Raw genomic sequence first — 6,361 nt, forward strand, 5'->3', positions numbered from 1 at the left:
ATGGCTTGTAATGTGGGTGCCAAAGAAAGGTCTATAGGCTCAAAGGGGCTAGCAACGGAAAATTTTATTTTTATGTAACAAGCACATCCATGATCAAGAAGAAAAATGCCTACGTCATCTCCTAGATTAGCACAACTTACAATTTCGCTTCAATTAACACACGGGGCAAGTTCTAGACTACAAAGGATAGCATAGAAAATCACGAATCCTTACACACACGTTGCACATGACTCAATCAAGACGGTTCTGTTCAACTCTCAAGTCAAGCAAGCACAAGTAAATGAGAAATTTAAGCAACATTACACTATGTGGCATACGAGTCAAACAACTGAGAGAACGCGTCACAAAATAGGCTATTTACTTTACTTAGGCTTAACAATTCAAACCAAATATACGGGAAAACAGAATGTATGTCATAGCCTAATGTGCCAGCATCAACAATGTCAATGAGTATCTCAGAACGACTCAGTTTCTTCCTAAACTACTCCTAAAAAGAAATTAAAGTGCCCGGTTCGAGCTACATCCTTGGAAAAGAACCGGTGCCTAAAGAAAAATCAAGGAATACTACCTAGCTATTCTAAAAAAAATAGAAAATAAAAAAATATAAAAGAAAACAAAAATCTTTTTGGTGTTTTTAAATCGGACTTTTATCCCTCAAGAAAATTATCCAAAAGATGCATCGTCGGGAAAAGTCCGAACTTTTTCTAATTTTTTTTTTCGTTTTTTTTTTATTTTTTTTGAACCTAGACTATGTCTACTACGAGTTCTAAAAGAAAAACTAAATTAAAAAAATTAGTTTTATACAATTACACTTCAGAAAGTAGTTTTCCCACCCTACACTTATATTATGCATAGTCCTCGATGCATGATCATAGAGAAATATTAAAACAAGGGTGAGAAATACTCCCTAAGACCCTCTCGGGCCTAGCTCGGACATGATCCTCAATATTAAGGGTCGGGACGACCCCACACTTAAGCTCAAACATGCTCCTCAGCTTCAACTTTGGGTACTCAGACTTCCCCTATCCTGCAAAACAAAAACAACACAAAACTTGACACTAAAAAAATAAATAATCAATAGCTAAAAGATATACATGTTGGGTTGCCTCCCAACAAGCGCCTTATTTATAGTCGTGGCACGACTCTGCTACTCTGCTCAGGCTGGGCGCTTTCTCTTCTTCTTTCTCATATAAATTCTAGCCTTTTTGCACGCTCTCGGAAGGTCTCCTCTTTCATCTCTGGCTCTTTTCGCAGTTGTCTTTACACACTCAGCTTGCAACACTACCTCCTCTAACTCAGTTGTCCCATCTGGATCACTACAATTCACATAAGGACTCTGCTTTATCCCCTTCGATTCTACCACAGTAATCATGCACAAGTCCTCATAATGCTTAGGGAGCTTAAGTGCCTTGTACACATTAAAAGTGACCTCCTCATCGTCAACTCTCATTTTTAACTTCCCTGAACTCACATCAATAATTGCTCCACCAGTAGCCAAGAATGGTCGCCCCAAAATAATGGGCACTTCCTCATCCGCCTCGTAATCAAGAACAATAAAATCAGTAGGAAGAATAAACTTTCCCACTCGAACTAACACATCATCAATAATTCCTTCAGGCATGACTAGTGACCTATCTGCTAGCTGTAAAGTGATTGTAGTAGGTCTGAGCGCCCCCAATCCAAGTTGCTTGAACAAAGAGTATGGCATCAAATTTATACTAGCCGCTAAATCACATAGGGCTCTACCAACTTCTTGTTTTCCAAGAGACAAAGGAATTGTGAAACTCCCAGGATCCTTTAACTTAGGAGGAAGTTTACTTTGAACTCTGGCACTGCACTCTTCAGTAAGTGCAACTGTTTCGAACTCTGCATGTCTTCGTTTGTTTGCCATAATATCTCTGAGATACCTTGCATACTTAGGCACTTCTTGCAAAATTTCCACCAAAGGCAAATTCACACTCACTTGGCTCAAAATATCTAGGAATTTCTTGTACTTAGCATCATCTTTTTGCTTCTGTAGTCTTTGTGGAAACGGAGGTGGTGGTCTAGTCTCAATCACTAGCTCGGGTCCTTTATCATCTTTCTCATTCCCCTCAACTGGCTTGGGAACTAATTCTCCTTCAGGATGAGCTGTATTCTTCTTTTTCTTTGGAACTTCTTCTAATGCTCTCCATTTCTCAAGGTAACCGCATTGACTTGAGATTTAGGATTGGGCTCAGTATCACTAGGAAGAGCCCCTGCTGGTCTGGTATTTTGGGCTCTGGCAAGTTGGCCCACGTGGTGCTCCAAATTTCTCAGTGCTATGGCTTGAGCCTGCTGATCAACCATTACTTTCTGATTGAAAGTTTGTTGATTTGCTATTAATTTCTGATTGAAGGCTTGCTGATCTGCTATTAATTTCTGATTGAGGGCTTGCTGGTCGGCCATCAATTTCTTCATCATCTCCTCAAGACTAGCTTGTTGTTCATCCTGAGGTAGTCTGGATTGTTGTTGAGGTGCTTTAGGCCGGTATTGATTCTGATTGCCTTGGTTTCCACCCCAGGAGAATTTTGGGTGATTCCTCCAGTTGGGGTTGTAAGTGTCCCCATACTGATTTGCTTGGCCTCGATTTGCATTACCCACAAAATATACAGACTCTGGATTTGCTGGGCATAAATTGCTCATGTGACCCTCTCCACATACTTCACAAAATATTTGAACTTGTTGCACTGGCTGGGCTTGTTGCTTGTTAATGATCATGGTCATCTGATTGACTTGGTTGGTCAGCGCAGAGACCTGTGTTGACAATGCTGAGACAACATCTAATTCGAGAACCCCTGGTAATTTTTGTACCATGTTCCTACCCATCTCTCCTTGCCAATCCGGATTGCTTTTGGAGAATTTGTTCAATAATGCATAAATTTCATCAAAGCTTTTCTCCAATACTTGACCTCCAGCTGCAACATCTACTACAATTTTTGTTTGGGGATGGATCCCTTCTATGAAAGTGTGAACTAACACTTCATTCGTCTGATTGTGATGAGGACAGTCTCTGAGTAGCCCCTTGAACCTTTCCCAAGCTGAGTATAACGATTCTCCTGCTTTCTGTTTGAAGGCAACTATCTCACTTCTGATCTTTGCAGTTTTGCCTGAAGGGAAAAACCTTGCCAGAAATTTTCTTGCCAAATCATTCCATGATGTAATGGAATTAGCTGGTTCTGCCTTTAGCCATCGCTTAGCTTTACCCAACAGAGAGAATGGAAAAAGTGTGAGCCTCACATAATCTGGAGTGACCCCGTTAGTGATACAAGTGTCACTAATCTCCAAGAAGTTCAGAATATGCTGTTGTGGATCCTCGTGCGGAAGACCCATAAACTACCCGTTTGCATGAAGTAGATGGATCATGCTCTGTTTCAGTTCAAAGTGCCCAGTGATCCTGGGCTTCACTATACTGGAGGTGACATTAGCAATGCTGGGCATCGCCACCTCCTGAACAACCATGGGTTGCTCCTCTGCCATGTCCACAGGAAATTGAACAAGTGCCTGAATATTATTCGTGTCCCTTGCTTCCCTCAACCTCCTGTGAAATGTTCTCTCAGGTTCAGGATCTAAGCCTTGAAGTCGGTCCTGGCTTCTGACCCTACGCATTCAACCAAAGTTCCTGAGATCTGAGCAACAATCAAGTAACGTTAGACTAAACAAAATAAACAATTAAAGCAGAAACTAGCAAGTAGTTAATATTCAAGTCCCCGGCAATGGCGCCAAAAACTTGTTGCTCCCAAACGCACACGCAAGTATACGTGGTCGACAAGTAATATAATGATAAGTTGAGTGTCGAACCCACAGAGACTTGTGTAAACTACTCACGGAATTACTAAAATTGTTATTCAGTCCAGCTAAAATCAAAGTCCAATAATATGATTATATTATTCTACGATTCTAAATAATAACTAATTTATCAAGTAACAAGTTGATTGTTGTGTATTCAGTAGAGACAAGTATTCCAGGGTTGTGATCGATTCACCAATCGTATTGTGTTCTAATTAACTCTCCCTTTCATATAATTCGCTCATGATTGCTAATTAATCGATAAATGCTCTCATAGCCTTCTCCCGAAGTACTACTCACCTATTCTTAATAGATTAACGCCTATATTCCTATGAAATCAATCTATTAAGAATGCATTAAGATCACGATATTTAATTAAGCACGGTGACTAGGTATATTCCTATCCTAAACACAAATCCGCTCCCCCTAAGGGTTAAGATCATGCTCTCTTCAATTCTCCTCTAATCTAAACACGGCTTTCCCAAGCATAGCATAGATAGTAAATAGAACCTAACTGCTGGCCAGACAATTAAGCAATTAAATACAAAATTGAAGAAACAACCATATGTTGGTGAATTATAATCAAGGTTAAGTTAATATCAAACAACAATACTCATGGCTAAATCACAACCCCAGAACAATGGGTGTTTAGCCACTCATGATGTAATCAAACAATTGCGTAAGTGTTGAATCAATTGGAAATACTAGAAAAAGATGAAGAAAACTGAGAATTCTCCGCTTCCTCACGATCCCGTGTGTATCTTTACTCCAAAGTGGCGTCCCCCCTCAAAGTGGTGTTTTAGGATGTATTTATATGACCTAGGGTTGATGGGGGGCAGAATTCTTCAATCCAACTTCGGATGGGAGGGCTGGAATCCGCGCCTGCCTTCGTGTCTAGATGCGGACTTTGACGCGGATCCGCGTTTGCCTTCGCGTCTAGACGCGGACTTTGACGCGGATCCAGCTTTGGAGATTCTTCCATTTCGCGAAGCGCTCCGTGCCTTTGCTTCGCTTCGCTGTTTTGTGCCTTAAATTTTCTCCTTTTTTGCGTCCGACTTCGTGCCACGCACGAGAATAGACGAGCTCCCACTCCTTTAATTTCTTCTTTTTGTGTCGAATTGTGATCTTTTGATCATTTATCATCCAAAATCGTTCCTACACATAAGAAACACATAATGAGTATATTTCACTTTGAAAATCATGTTATCTCCCGCGACACACACAGGAATTAATATACAAATATACTCAAAAATATGCACTTTCATCATTTATCAGTGCCCGAGGCCAAATCAATGCAGAAGTCGATATCTCTATCGAGTGACATTCCCGGCAGGTCTGCAGGAAACACCTCTGGAAACTCACGAACAACCGGTACTGAATGCATGGAAGGAACCTCCACACTAGAATTGCGGACATAAGCCAAATAAGCTAGACACCCCTTCTCGACCATATGTTGAGCCTTCACATAAGAAGTAACCCTGTTGGTAGAATGGCCAGGAGTCCCTCTCCACTCTAATCGAGGCAACCCCGACAAGGCAAAGGTCACCGTCTTGGAGTGATAATCCAATATAGCATGATAAGGTGACAACCAATACCCAAAATGACATCAAAATCAACCATATCGAGAAGTAGAAGATCTACACGAGTCTCAAGACTCCCAATGGTAACCACACACAAACGATAAACACGATCTACAATGATAGCATCTCCCACAGGGGTGGACACATACACAAGAGCACTCAAAGAATCACGAGGCACAACCAAATATGAAGCAAAATAGGATGACACGTAGGAATAAGACCCGGATCAAATAGAATCGAGGCATCTCTACTGCAAACTAAAACCGTACCTGTGATAACCGCGTCAGACGACTCTGCCTCAGACCTAGCTGGAAAGGCATAGCATCGGGGCTGGGCCCCACCACTCTGAACTACATCTCGAGGACAGGCCCTGGCTAGCTGGCCTCCACCTCTAGCGCCCTGACCTCCACCTCTACCCCTAGCTAGCTGAGCGAGCGGTGAAGCATCTGGTGCCGGGACCATGGCACGAGAACCCTGATACTGAGAACTGCTCGATGCTCGAGGGCAAAATCTAGCAATGTGCCTTGGATCACCATAAGTATAATAAGACCTCGGCTGCTGTGACTGCTGACCCTGAAACTGACCCTGTCGGCCTGAGTCACCATACTAAAACCTCTGGAGTGGAGGTGCACTAATAGGAGCTGGTGGTGCACTGTAGAATAGCTGGTCGGAATAATGCATATGAGGGCCACGACCACCTGAAGCACTGTGGGATGCCTGGAGTACTGAATGAAACAGCTTGGGAAGATGGCCTCTACCAAAAGTACGCCGGCCTCCAGATGAGGCTCCACTGAATCCATTGGAGTGACGAGGCCTCTTGTCAGACCCCTGACCACTCCCCTGAGCTAGAACCATCTCGACTCACCTGGCAATAGTGGCAGCCGTCTGAAAAGAAATCTCACTTCCAGTCTCCTTGGCCATCTACAACTTGATAGGCTGAGCAAGTCCCTCAATAAACCTCCTCCCCCCCCCCC

The sequence above is a fragment of the Nicotiana attenuata genome, chromosome 11 (assembly GCF_001879085.1).
Source record: "Nicotiana attenuata strain UT chromosome 11, NIATTr2, whole genome shotgun sequence".
In the NCBI taxonomy this organism is placed as follows: domain Eukaryota; kingdom Viridiplantae; phylum Streptophyta; class Magnoliopsida; order Solanales; family Solanaceae; genus Nicotiana; species Nicotiana attenuata.